This window comes from Microtus pennsylvanicus, chromosome 5 (genome assembly GCF_037038515.1).
Source record: "Microtus pennsylvanicus isolate mMicPen1 chromosome 5, mMicPen1.hap1, whole genome shotgun sequence".
Taxonomy (NCBI): Eukaryota; Metazoa; Chordata; class Mammalia; order Rodentia; family Cricetidae; genus Microtus; species Microtus pennsylvanicus.
In genome coordinates this window covers 84,996,636-85,008,719 of record NC_134583.1, presented here as the reverse complement: position 1 = coordinate 85,008,719, position 12,084 = coordinate 84,996,636, and the positions used below count along the sequence as shown (strand labels likewise).

Below are 12,084 nucleotides of genomic sequence, written 5' to 3'. Positions count from 1 at the left end.
GTGATCCAGGAAACACTAAAGGCTCCCCATGGCCCTTTCAAATCATGTTCGCAATAATATTAAGATGTAATTAATTTAATAATCGTCTCATGCTCCATGTACAGTGGACTGTGCCAGAGGCTGCATGAGTGAGACCAAGACAGCAGCTCTGTCTGCACAGTCAGGCCGTACAGAAGCTTTGCAGAAACAGTCTGGATTGATGTTCTTCTAAGCATTGCTTTTATTTTGGAAAATACTTGGTGTTCTAGTTTGCCCCCTGTAGCTGTGACACAAAAACTGATTGAAAGCAACTTGGAGATGAAAAGGTTTATTTAGCTTACAGCTCACAGTTCATTGTGAAGGGAAGTGAATGCAGGAACTCAACAAGGCAGGAACCTGAACGCAGGAACTGAAGCAAGGCTGGTGGGGAATGCTGCTTACAGGCTTGCTCCTCCTGACTTGCTTAACTTGCTCAACTTGCTTGCTCTTTTTGTTTTGTTTTTCCAACATAGGGCTTCTCTTTGTAGCCCTGGCTGTCCAAGAACTCTCTCTGTAGACCAAACTGGACTCAAACTTAGAAACCCACATTGCCTCAGACTTCCCAAGTGCTGGGATTAAATGCCATCTGTTTTGCTTTAAGTAGCCCTGAATCACGTGCCCAGGGGTGGCATCTCCCACAGAGGGTGTAGCCCTCCCACATCAATCTTTAATCAAAAATGTCCTACAGATTTGCACACAGGCCAATCTGATGGAAGCAATTCCTGGATCAAAGTTGCTTCTTCACAGATATGTCAAGTTGACAACAAAACCATGACAGTTGTGTTGAGACCACAAGATGGCTCAGAGTGTAAAGGGAACTTGTCACCAAGCAGAATAACCTGAGTTTGATCCCAGGACCTACATGGTGAAATGCAAACCCCAACTCCAGCAGGTTGTCCTCAGACCGCCATATGTGTACATTCATGCACGCACACACTTAATTAATTAAAATAAAATGTAAAAAAAAATTAAAGAAGTAGATTTTACTTGTTCAGAATTACTGTATTGTGGGAAATTTTTAAGTTAAAAGCTAATAACTTTAATACTAATGTTAAAAATATATGAATGCATACTTAAAGTTTTCTTTTACAATTTCCTTTTTAACTTTTTGACGAGGCCAAGGATGGAATCCAGGGCTGTGCCCGCACTGTACTGCCAGCCCGCATCCACAACCCCCTCTCTTTTTCCAGTGGTGGGAATTTAACTCAGGCCTTGCCCGTGCTAAGCAAGTGCTCTATCCCTGGGTCATACTCCCAGTCCTCTTCCCACCTTGACAGCACTATCAGTAGACAGACACACAACACTCTCTGGGTTCCTGAATCCTGGTGTAAGAGGTCACAGGAGCCCTGAGACCCTAAGTGTCTTGGCCCCACGTTTGAGAATCACAACATTTCCCTCCAATCAGAAACAGGAAAACAAGCCAGCATTCTCCCAGGAAATGTAGTGACAAAGGCTCCTCATGATGGGGGTGACTGCCTGGTCCCATCTCAGCCATATGACCTTAATCAGACTCAGTATTTTCTGCCTCTATCTCTTTCCCCCAGAAGAGGGAGGGTGTCATGGAAACTGTGTTCTCAGGGCTGGGATGAGGATGATGCGGCACTGAACGACCAAGAGCTCCCCACACAATATCACGACTACTTTCCCAGTAAGGCCACTGTGAAGGTCCAAGAAAGAGAGAGAAATGGATGGAGACAACCGGGAGGACTCTTTTGACCTGAGATAACCCTGGCTGTTCTAAAGAGCAGGTGGAGCGAGGGCAGCACCCTGTGAAACCAGGTCCGTGATGGCTAATGTTGTCTCTCAGCTTGACGGGATCTACAATCGCCTAGCATGCCTGCGAGAGAGTTTCAGTTCCTTAACGGAGATGGGAGGACCCACCCTGAGTGTGGGCAGCACCATTCCGTGGGCTCGGGTCCCACAGAGAACAAAAACGAGAAAGATGAGCGCCAGTGTTCATCTGCCTGATTCCTGGCTATGGATGCAATGTGACCAGCTGCCCCACACTCTTGCCACCATGACTTCCAGGCCATGGTGGACAGCATCCTCAGACTGGGAGCCAGAGCAAACCCTTCCTTTCTTTAGTTGTTTCTGTCCTGCGTTTGTCACAGCAGCGAGAGACGTAACTAATACAGGGCCACAGCCACCCCTGCCCAAACTGAGCTAAGGATGAAGCTGCAGCCACAGGAAGTTGGTCTCCATTACTGAAGCCAGACTGGAAGCCATTATACGTGTTGCAGCCTCAGGGTTAAGTGGCCTGGTGCTTTGACATACACATCTCAACCCCTTCACCTACAGTCTCTCCTACATCCCCCAAACCTTGTCAAAAGCAGGTCATCTCAAAAGGACCGGAGCAGACAAGAGGAGGGTACAGCCCTGGCCAGGCAGAAAACCCACAGCCACCCAGCATGACCCATAGAGCCAGGAGGCTGAGACATTCCCCAAAGACTCGGAATAAACAAGAGGTAGGTGTTTTCTGTTGCTTTGACAATGGGCTGTCCCTGAGTTCCAGGAATGGCGGGGTTACCACCTCTTCCCTCAAGGAGCTCCAGAAACAGGCGTGAGACATCTGTCCTTGTGTGTAGAGAATTATTAACAGCAATCCTGCCTTGCTAGGACTTCAGGAATGTCCCTCTCTGTGTTTGTTTTCAATAGAAAATTCACTATGTACCCATGGCCACTCACCCCCATGGCCTCCTGCACCCAGCTTCAGCAAACATCCTGGAAATGCCAACCTGAGTTGCATAAGGTCTGTGCCTCCTGCGGGGAAACCCATCATTCCCAGGCCCAGAGTGTCCAGCTGCTGGATCTCCAAAGCCTCTAACGGCAAGTGCTGTTTAAATCCCTTTCTTCGGGGAAGACGTAAAGAATGTCCACATTCTCAAGGTCCTAATGACAAACTAAAGTTCGAGGCCATCCAAGTTCACCCCCAAGGAACCAGTGAGCTTACTGGGCTCCCTTACACAGCATGCAGAAGGATTAATGGTGGGAGCGTGGGGAACCTCAGGGTGGCCACACTGGGAAGCCTTCACCCAGCAGGGATGGTGACTTCCCCACAGAAGCGCAGATGAAGACCTCTTTCCCTTAGCCTTTCCTAGCCTACATACTCTAGCTCCTCCCTGAGACACCACGGCACATGCAATCTGAGCAGAACTGGCTGGGAGGAGTGACCAGATTCAAGCAAGGGTCCAGTGACCCTCACACCCTCTGGTGGCTTGAATGAAAATGGCCCCCACGGGCTCATAATGAGCGGCACTATTGAGATGTGTGGCCTTTTTGGAGTAGGTGTGGCTTTGTTGGAAGAAGTGTGTCAATGGGGGTGAGCTAGGGTTTCAGAAGATGAAGGCAGGCCCAGTGTCACTCTCTCTTCCTGCTGTCTCTGATCCAGGTGTAGAACTCTGAGCTACCTCTCCAGCACCATGTCTGCCTGCGTGCTGCCATGTCTCCTGCCATGACAATAATGGACTGAACCTCTGAACTGCGAGCCAGCCCCAATTAAACGTTTTCCTTTATAAGCGTTGCTGTGGTCAGGGTGCCTCTTCACAGCAATAGAAACCCTAAGACATTCCTAAGCAGGAACATCAACAGTTCACAAGCCCCATCCTGATGGACGCTCACAAGCTGGCATAGCTGATCTCATGAAGATGGTGGCAGGTTGGCTGGAAGAACAGGCCAGAGGGTTTGCTGACTTCTTATTGCTGAGTGACATTTGAGAGAGATGAAGTCTGGAATCAGGATGCCCAGCAATGGGACACTTCATCCCCAGGGACCTGATGCCAGGTGCAGTAGATAGATGGGGGGCAGATCCTGATAGCTTGCCAGGCGTCACTGCTGGGACTTGAGAAGGTTTGGGGGTGACACACAGAGAAATCTGTCACAGCTAAGGGAGGAGTGACATCTGTTATTGAGGCGGGGAGCTCCTAATGAGAGCACCCAGGTAGTGTGTGGTCTGGGGAACCACGGGGGCAGCCCCCTGTGCTCCTCTCAGGGCATCCCTCCCCCCACAGAAGTGGCCAGGGATTGGACTCCCCGCAAAGCTAAGGCTCCAAACTCACAAGCCAACTTTCAGGCTAGACAGCACAAGCACAAGTTCTGTGTCCAAAATTCGGGCTATTCCTCAACCCGCAAAGTTGGGAGCAGGATGCCTTGGAATCCCCAAGGTAATAGTGAACTCCAGGCCAAGAGATTACGCATGTGCAAAGCTCACTAGTTAGACACTCTGTTGCTGCCTTTACCCAGGTATCACCTTACCCAGATAAACCTTGATGCAGGTAAAATGCATTTTGCCAACTTGGGGGCTGGGGAGACGTCTCACTCAGCCTGTAAAGCACTTGCAAGCATGAGACCCTTCGTTTGATCCCAAAAAGTCATGTTAAGATGCATGGAGCATGCGTGTAATCCTAGCACTGGGGAGGCACAGACAGGAGGATCACTGGGACTCAGTGACCAGACAGTCTAGCTCCCTTGGTGAGCTCCAGGTCAATGACAGACCAGAGGTGAACAGTATCCTAAGGATGACACCTGATAATGACTTCTGATCTCCCTACACATATTCACACATGTGTGCACACACGCACACGTGCACACATACACACATACCCTGTGCACTTTTTAAAAATCTTGGAAATTTAGACGGTGACTTCTAGTCTATGGGGACACAAAGTCCTTCCAGAAATAGCTCATGTAGAGAAAGTCCATTGGGGTAGCTCTTTCCCATAGCCCTTTCCCAAAGGACTCCACTATGAAAGACATTCCTGGCCCATTGGGGAAGCATCATACCCAGGTAGGGACCTCTGGACACCAAAGGGCTGATTCAGTGGCAGTCCTCATCGAAACACCACACTGCCCACAACCTTCTCAGGAGAGCACACTGCCACTCACAGTGGATTCCTCTTCCTCTCCATGTCTAAATACCCGTCATATCTTAACAGGACCCGGTCTGCCGTGATCAGCAGACACGGTCCTGTTGTCTCAATCTACAAGTGACTTTCACAGACTGTGACTAAGGTCATAGGAAATCTTTAAAACATCCATTTATATACTTTTTTTTCTTGCTGAGGAGTTGCTAGGTTAATTAATAAAAGACCCGGGAGCACAAAACATATTACATTGGATGAAAATTCTTGGGAGGAAACAGCCATATAAAGAATAAAGGGAACAGGGCTGGAGACGTGACTCCATGGGAGAGTGATTGCTATAATTCCCAGTTAGGGGCTTAGGCATGGTTCAATGGGAGAGCACCTGCCTAGAATCCCCCAGTAATGGGATAATGACATGACTCAGTGGGAGAGTGCCAGTCTAGAATCCCCCAATGAAAAGAGGGTGTAGCTCAGTGGGAGAGCACCAGCCTAGAATCCCTAGTGAGGGGCTGGGGCATGGCTCAGTGAGAGGGAACCCACCTAGAATCCTCAAGTGATGGAGGAGCTAGGATCAGTGAAACACTTGCTCAGCGCCATCAAGGACCTAAGTGCAAAGCCCCAGCACCTTCCAGCTTTTTAAGGAACACCAGTAGCTCCATAAAACTCATCCATTTGAAGCTGGGCCGTGGTGGTGCATGTCTTTAATCCCAGCAGCACTCAGGAGGCAAAGGCAGGCAGATCTCTGTGAGTTCGAGGCCAGCCTGGTCTACAGATGGAGTGCCAAGACAGGCTCCAAAGATACACAGAGAAATCCTGTCTCAAAAAAAAAAAAAAAAACCATCTCGTCCATCTCATCCATTTGTCTCAGTAGAGTGGGGATCGAGCCACGGTGGTCTATGGTAATTTACTCCAGTGCTATAAAAAAGTTAGCCAACAATCATTCCCAATTATCAATAACTACAACACTAAAGACAAACCGGCATCCAATGAAAACACGCAAACCTAGGAGGATTTCGATAGACTCACAAGCGCGTGAGAAGTCTAACCAGGGGTTAACAGCAGAATGTGAGCAGGCTTTAACAGGTTTACCATGCGATTTGCTCTAGCTTTGCCAGGTGTAGGAATGCCTGAAAAGAAAACAGTCCGGAAATGGGTAGACACAATATCTAGGTTTAAAAGTGATGCTTTTAGAGAGGAAAGAAGAGAAGGGGAGAAATGCTTTTTAGAGGGGCCTGGCTCCAGCCCAGCAGGGCCACTGTAAGTGTGCAAAAATTATATCCCTAATGGATGCATCTGGAGAGGGAGGGTCTCCCAGTTGGAGGCTTCTAAGCTAAGCATCTCGGGACTTGCTCCATCCATCTTCCCTGCTCAAAACTTGAAGCTTCTCCAAGTGGATTCGTGGAACTTCTATAGGCAGAATCCCACGGTGCTCAGCAGCAGAAAGAGGACAGGAGCCCTCCTGCACCCCTGCAGCCCATCTGGAATCCACAGACCAAGCACCCCTGTAGTTCATCATGTGGTACTACAGACCCAGTCTGGGAGTCTGTGCCTGTCAACCCCAAAGCCCCACTGAGACCAGGGACTGGGCCAGGGCAAGCACACCCAAGTGCTGCGGATTTTAGACAGCATCCCTCTGTGTTAGTCCTCTGCTTAGAGGAGACATCTGGCAGCCAATCGGAGAGCTCTCTGCTTACTGCTCCAACCCATGGACCTCACTTCTCCTGAAGGTTTTTAAGAGCTTAATCTCTCAGGAAATGTTGCATGTTGCCGCTGGCCTGTCCTCAGGACCAGGCATCAGAGAGACCCTATTGCTGACCCTGAGTAGGCTCTGGGAACCAGAAGGAACACGCCGCACCCCTTTCTGGCTAAGACTAGGACATCCCCTTGATCAGGAGGAAGGCTCCCATCAGGGTCAACCTGTTACTCAGACAACCTCAATGTTCCTACCAGAGCCCCTGTGGACCCCGTGAGCCATGTCGAATGGCTCCAAGAAGCAGCTTTACAATGACAAAATGCACATCCTATCAAGTAGTCTGCTCAGAAACTTCGGCTTTCGCCCACTAACTCCATTTCACACCACAGGAACAAGACAACTAATTTTCTGCCACATTCTGGTGGCACTTCCCGCTGGGTGATGTGTGTTTAGCTCTGGTAGGGTGTGAGGATGTGGGCTGAGATCCCTGGGGCTACCCAAGGTATACAATTGAGGCTCCTCATTCACTACATGTGGGAACCGGGGCAAGTGGCACCACTCCAGAGCCTCAGGCTACTGGCCTGGAAGGGGGAACAGAAGTCAGCCCACCCCCTGTCCTCCCCAGGAGTTCTGGGATATGAGAACAGCAAAGGCATAATGAAGATGCCTAGGAATGGACAGAGTGCAGAACGCTAGCTCATTCTGCCCGCTCTGCAGCTGCTGAATGCACGATACACCCAGGGTCGAGGTCATGCGTATGGTGGTCATCAGCTGTGCAAAGGCCCTGCCCATCCCATTCCTCTAGGTGGTTTGTTCTGTCCCCTTCGTGACAATCAGGGGCCTCTCTGTGCTCTATAGCACCCAGCAGTTGCATGGAACCATCCTCTACATGTAACCAATCACATGTATCCCCACTAGCCTAGAAGCCCCAAGAGTAGCAACCTTCATCCAACTTCAGGCCTGATACTACGCAGCATCAGACCCCTAGATAAGATCTGTTCAGCATATTTTAATGAAATACAGAAAAAACAGGGCCAAATATGCCCAGCTCGTCTCGGCCCCACAGAAGATGGCAGACTTCTCTTTCGGGTGGGCTGGTTAGCTTCTGTGCCCAGCCCAAAGGTCACAAGTTTAGGAGGGAGGGGATACCAGGCTCCTAGCCCATCTCTCGATCTGTTTACATTCTTCCCATATCCACATACCAGCGCCCAGGTGATGAAAGACAGGCCTGTATGTAAGTCCCCACTTCTATCCTGACCAAGAGGGTCACGAAATTACCATGCATGAGCCTCCTCAACATTACCTCCCATGGGGGTCACAGCCATGGGTGAGGCTCCTGATGAGGTCAAAATGCATATTTGAACAGGCTGCTATGGCCAGACTTCCCTGCCACCAAAAGGAACCATTGAGGCTACAAGTCCTGTAGCATCAGGAAAGGGGTCAGTAGGGAGGCCATAGCCTTGTTTGGAGATCCATGCATGACTTCTGCAGGGGTCCTCGGCTCTCACAGCAGTTCCGTCCCACACATAGCCATTTGGACAAGCTCCCATTACTCCCCGGAGCCTGTAGAGACCCTAGGACCCTGCCATTTAGGACTCTTAAGTATTAAGAAACAAAGCTCATTATGTCATAGACCCGGCTTCCTATAAGGCACCATCTCTAGGGTTGATTTCTTACAGATCGGACAACTCCCAGCATGTTCTTCTGTCACACTTTCTTCCTCACGAGGGAAAATAAAACCCCACGCTATGCCCAACTCCTTCACAGGGTCTAGCTGAAGCCTCTCACATCTCAGTGCCCCACCCCAAGGACCCAGTGGTCTAGACAGCACCTCAGTCCCCAGGCCTGGACCAAGTAGCTGTCCCAAGATCTTAGCTATGCATGCAACCTTGAGGTGGGTTAAATAAATGAATAAGTATCTTGAACTACAAACAAGGCTTTTTTAAGACATTTGCAATACTAGGCAGAGATTCCCCATCTGCCAAGGACTGTGATCAGGATCCCTGGGAGCCACCTTCCGCTGCACATCCTGACACAGAGGCCCAAAAAAAATGCCCACTTGGCCACTTAGTTCCTCCTTCTTGGAAAAATCCTGGTACAAGCAATGGGTTCCGTTTCCTTGAAAACACTTCGCCCCGGGAGCTGTGACATCCAGGCACTATGAAGCCAGCTTTATTCTTACCCACTTTAAGCAACGGTGACCCTGGTCCCACCCTCCTTTCCAGGCTACCACTCCTCTCCCCCAATCCATCAATGTCCAAGACCTTTCTCGGCTCACTTCAACTGCAGCAACAGAAGGTTCCAGTCTCCACCAGATTCAGCCTGGTGTCACCTACGTGTGGCTGGAATGTTTCCAACCAAGGCACCTCCAGGGGCCCCTGTGGACATGCCACACACTATCTGCCTGCAGGGTACCAGACCTGAAGTGGGACCGGTGTCAAGGCCGAGCCTGCAGCTGAGGTCGACCCACCTGCTGAACCTCCCCTAGCCAGGTCAGCAAGGTGCAGGGTCCAATCCCAGTTAGAGGTCACAAGCCATTCTCCAGCCCAAACTTCCCAAATTGTCTTTGCGTGCCAGAGCTCAGCTTAATTAGCTGGTTGACCTCATTAACGTTCAAACTTCAGATCGAAAAAGAGGTCACACATCTACCTAATTTACTACCTCGAATTTCCACGCGGAAACCACTATTTTCAGATGTCCTCTGAAGGCTTCCAGGACTGCCTGCATGCCATCCATAAGCCATCGGGGAGGCCCCTGAGACCCCCAAACTCATGGGCCCAAAGTATCTTCTCAGATGGAACAACCCACGTCCCCTTTAAAAGCACAGTCATCAAAAATTAGTCTCTAGCCCACTGGGCACACCACCGCTCCACCCCAACCCAGAACCTTGCAGCGCCCCACTCACTTGGAGCTGAACAATTAGAATGTTTCATGCTGCAACCCCTTGTACTTTCTGCAAATCGGTGAGGAGTTCCAGGGAAGCCACCCCCTCTGCGCCCCAACTGTAGTTTTCAAGACGACCCTGGTACTCCCCAGGAAGACAAGTTTCAACGGGATACCCTAGCCCTCTACTACCAGTCGGAGAGGTTAAGGGCGACTCACCCTACACACCCCAGCGATGAGTTCCAACGGATGCCCCACACCCTTGGACTCGGGAAGCCAGGTCCGGCGCGACCCCAGCATCCTGGCAACGAAATCCGGCACGCACAGGTCCTGCATGTACCCTCTTCACCCAAGACGACGTTTACCAGGTGATATCACTGGGTCGCACCTTGGCTTCCTCAGAGGCCCCAGTCCAGGGGGCGAGGGCGTGGTCTGGGTCTGCGTCTTCCAGAGACCTACAGTAACCAGGTACCCAGGGCTGCGCGGCCAGGCTGCCCGGGGAAGGAGCCTGGGGCCCCGGGCGCGCGGGTGGAGCTGCCCGCTGCGCCGGAGGAGGGATGCCTGGACGAAAGTTGCCAGGGAAACTTGAGCAACTCGAACACCGGTGCCAGCGTCCTGCATAATTCACGGGCAGCGGCGGATAGAGGTGGGGGCCGCTCCCCTGCGCCCGCCGGGTCCCCACACCCCTACTTGGGAGTGTGGCGGGTAGGGGTCGGGCACCCGGCGGGGGCTCCGTGCGACCCCCGACCTCCTGGAGCCAGCTGCTGCCGCGGCAATAGTGCGCGAAGCCGGCACTGGGCAGAGTCTGAGAGAGAGCGCGCGCAGGAAGTCTCAAGGGACAGAGAGATCAGGGCGCGGGTCCCCGCCCAGTGCGCCCCCTGGCGGCCCTGCGGCGGATCCTCTTCTGGGCTTTGATGGCCCAGGACCCCGGGAAATAGGCGATCTACAGGACAGGAGACACCGGCACGGAACAGAGGCTGATCTACCTGCGCTAACCCGATGAAGGAATCAGAAGCGCTGGAAGAAGCAGAGTTCACAGGCTCAGGGGACAAAGAACTACTGAGCTCTGCACTCAGGTCGCTTCAAAAGCTCTTGTGACTGGCCCCTTTCCAGGGGAAGGGGTTTTTGGGGGAGGGGTGTCCCCTAAAAGACGCAAGCCCCACCTGCATGCGCGCATCCCTCTTTTCCAGCTCTCATCCTCAGCCTCTATGGGTACGGGGCGGCTCTGACCCAATCGCGGTTGCTTCTGGAATGCAGAGGCACACACATGCCTCAGGAGCCGGTTAGGTGCCCGAGGGCCACCCCACTATTCTTCCCCGCCCGTGCGTCTCACCTGGCTCCCGCGCCGGGGGCGGGCCCAAGCCCGGGGGAGGAATTGAGATTGCGAACCCCACTCGGCCCGGGAGGATCAAGCGGCACCGTGCCCAGCAGGGCAGAAGGTTTTGGGGGTGCAGATCGCAGCCCCGCCCCGTCCTGCGCCACGGGCAACCTGGGGCTCCGGGGGCGAAATGCGACCGCGGGCGCCGGCAGCGTGGGGGAGGGGACCTCTCGAGGGCGACCCGCCCCTGCCGCACCTGTCCCGGTCTCGCGGCGGCCGCCTTGGCGCGGAGTGTGGGGTCTGTTGTAGCAACCCAGGGAGACGCCGGGCGCCCCGCCCCAGGCTGCGTGGCTCGCGCGCCACCCCCTCCCAGACCAGAAAGTCTCTCTGGCTGCTAGAGCCCAACCCCTTTCCGCAAGATTATCCCGACCTCAACCCGCTCCATCCGGAGCATGTTAATAGGATTGAGAAACCGAGGCCCACGGCTCGGAAAACGTTAGCAGCGCACTTGAAAACTTTGTACCTGGGTAACACGCCTGCGTCTGCCTCCTAGGCCACCAGGGCTCGGCCACCTTCCGCCCTGGGGAGGAGACCGGGCGGAGCTGGTAGGGAAGGAGAGACAACTGCCAGAATCCTACAGGTGAAACTCTCTGGAGCCGCCCGCCCTGGGATTTTATTATCCGCAGTGACGGGCTTTTGCTTCAGTCCAGAGGGAGTCTCAGGCCACCAGCTCCGCGCCATGGCAACGTGCCCAATCTGCTAGGGGAACCATGGCTAATAATCTCCAAAAACCGTAATAATTTACTGACAGCGCTCCACCCTGAACAAACCGTACGCCTTAGCAGGCTATTGGGGGAGAAGGGTCTGCGTTTTTCAGTGTTTTGGAAGAGGAGTTTATTGTCTCTAAATCCACAATTCCAAGAGGCTCGGGGTGAGGACAGAGATGCAGCCTGCGGGCCTCGGCTGTGATTCAGAACTGTAACATTAGGCAGGTCCCAATCTGCATCCTCCTCAGAAAGAATGGAGACCCAATGAAGTTAGTCTTGTAGGATATGCCTGAGAGATCACCGTGGACAGGTGAGTTCAACATACCAAGAGCAAAGTTAAATATTTGATCTGGATATGTTTTTCCCCCACCTTGGATAACTGGCCCACATTTCAAAGAAGTATTTAAGTACTTGAGTTTAAAAAAAAAAAGTTGTGTTGGGACCGATTTCAGGACACAGGTGGAGTAAGAGCTGCCAGCTGCAAATTCCAGCCCTCCTCTGCTTCCTTAGACATAAGAGCTGATAACGTATTAGTTGAATGAAGAA

General features: G+C 52.2%; 1 protein-coding gene across 8 annotated transcripts in view; it reads right to left on the bottom strand.

Moving 5' to 3' along the window:
• Positions 1-10,853, bottom strand: part of Shank2 (SH3 and multiple ankyrin repeat domains 2) — a 443,257-nt gene extending 432,404 nt beyond the window's left edge. For 7 of the 8 annotated variants that reach the window (XM_075972896.1, XM_075972898.1, XM_075972899.1 and 4 more), the window contains exon 1: positions 9,673-9,739. The gene's annotated coding sequence lies outside the window, so the exon portion shown is untranslated. Of the gene's footprint in view, positions 1-9,672; positions 9,740-10,786 lie in introns of those variants that run through there. The other variant, XM_075972893.1, reaches the window with a different exon arrangement.
• Positions 10,854-12,084: the final 1,231 nt, after the last annotated feature.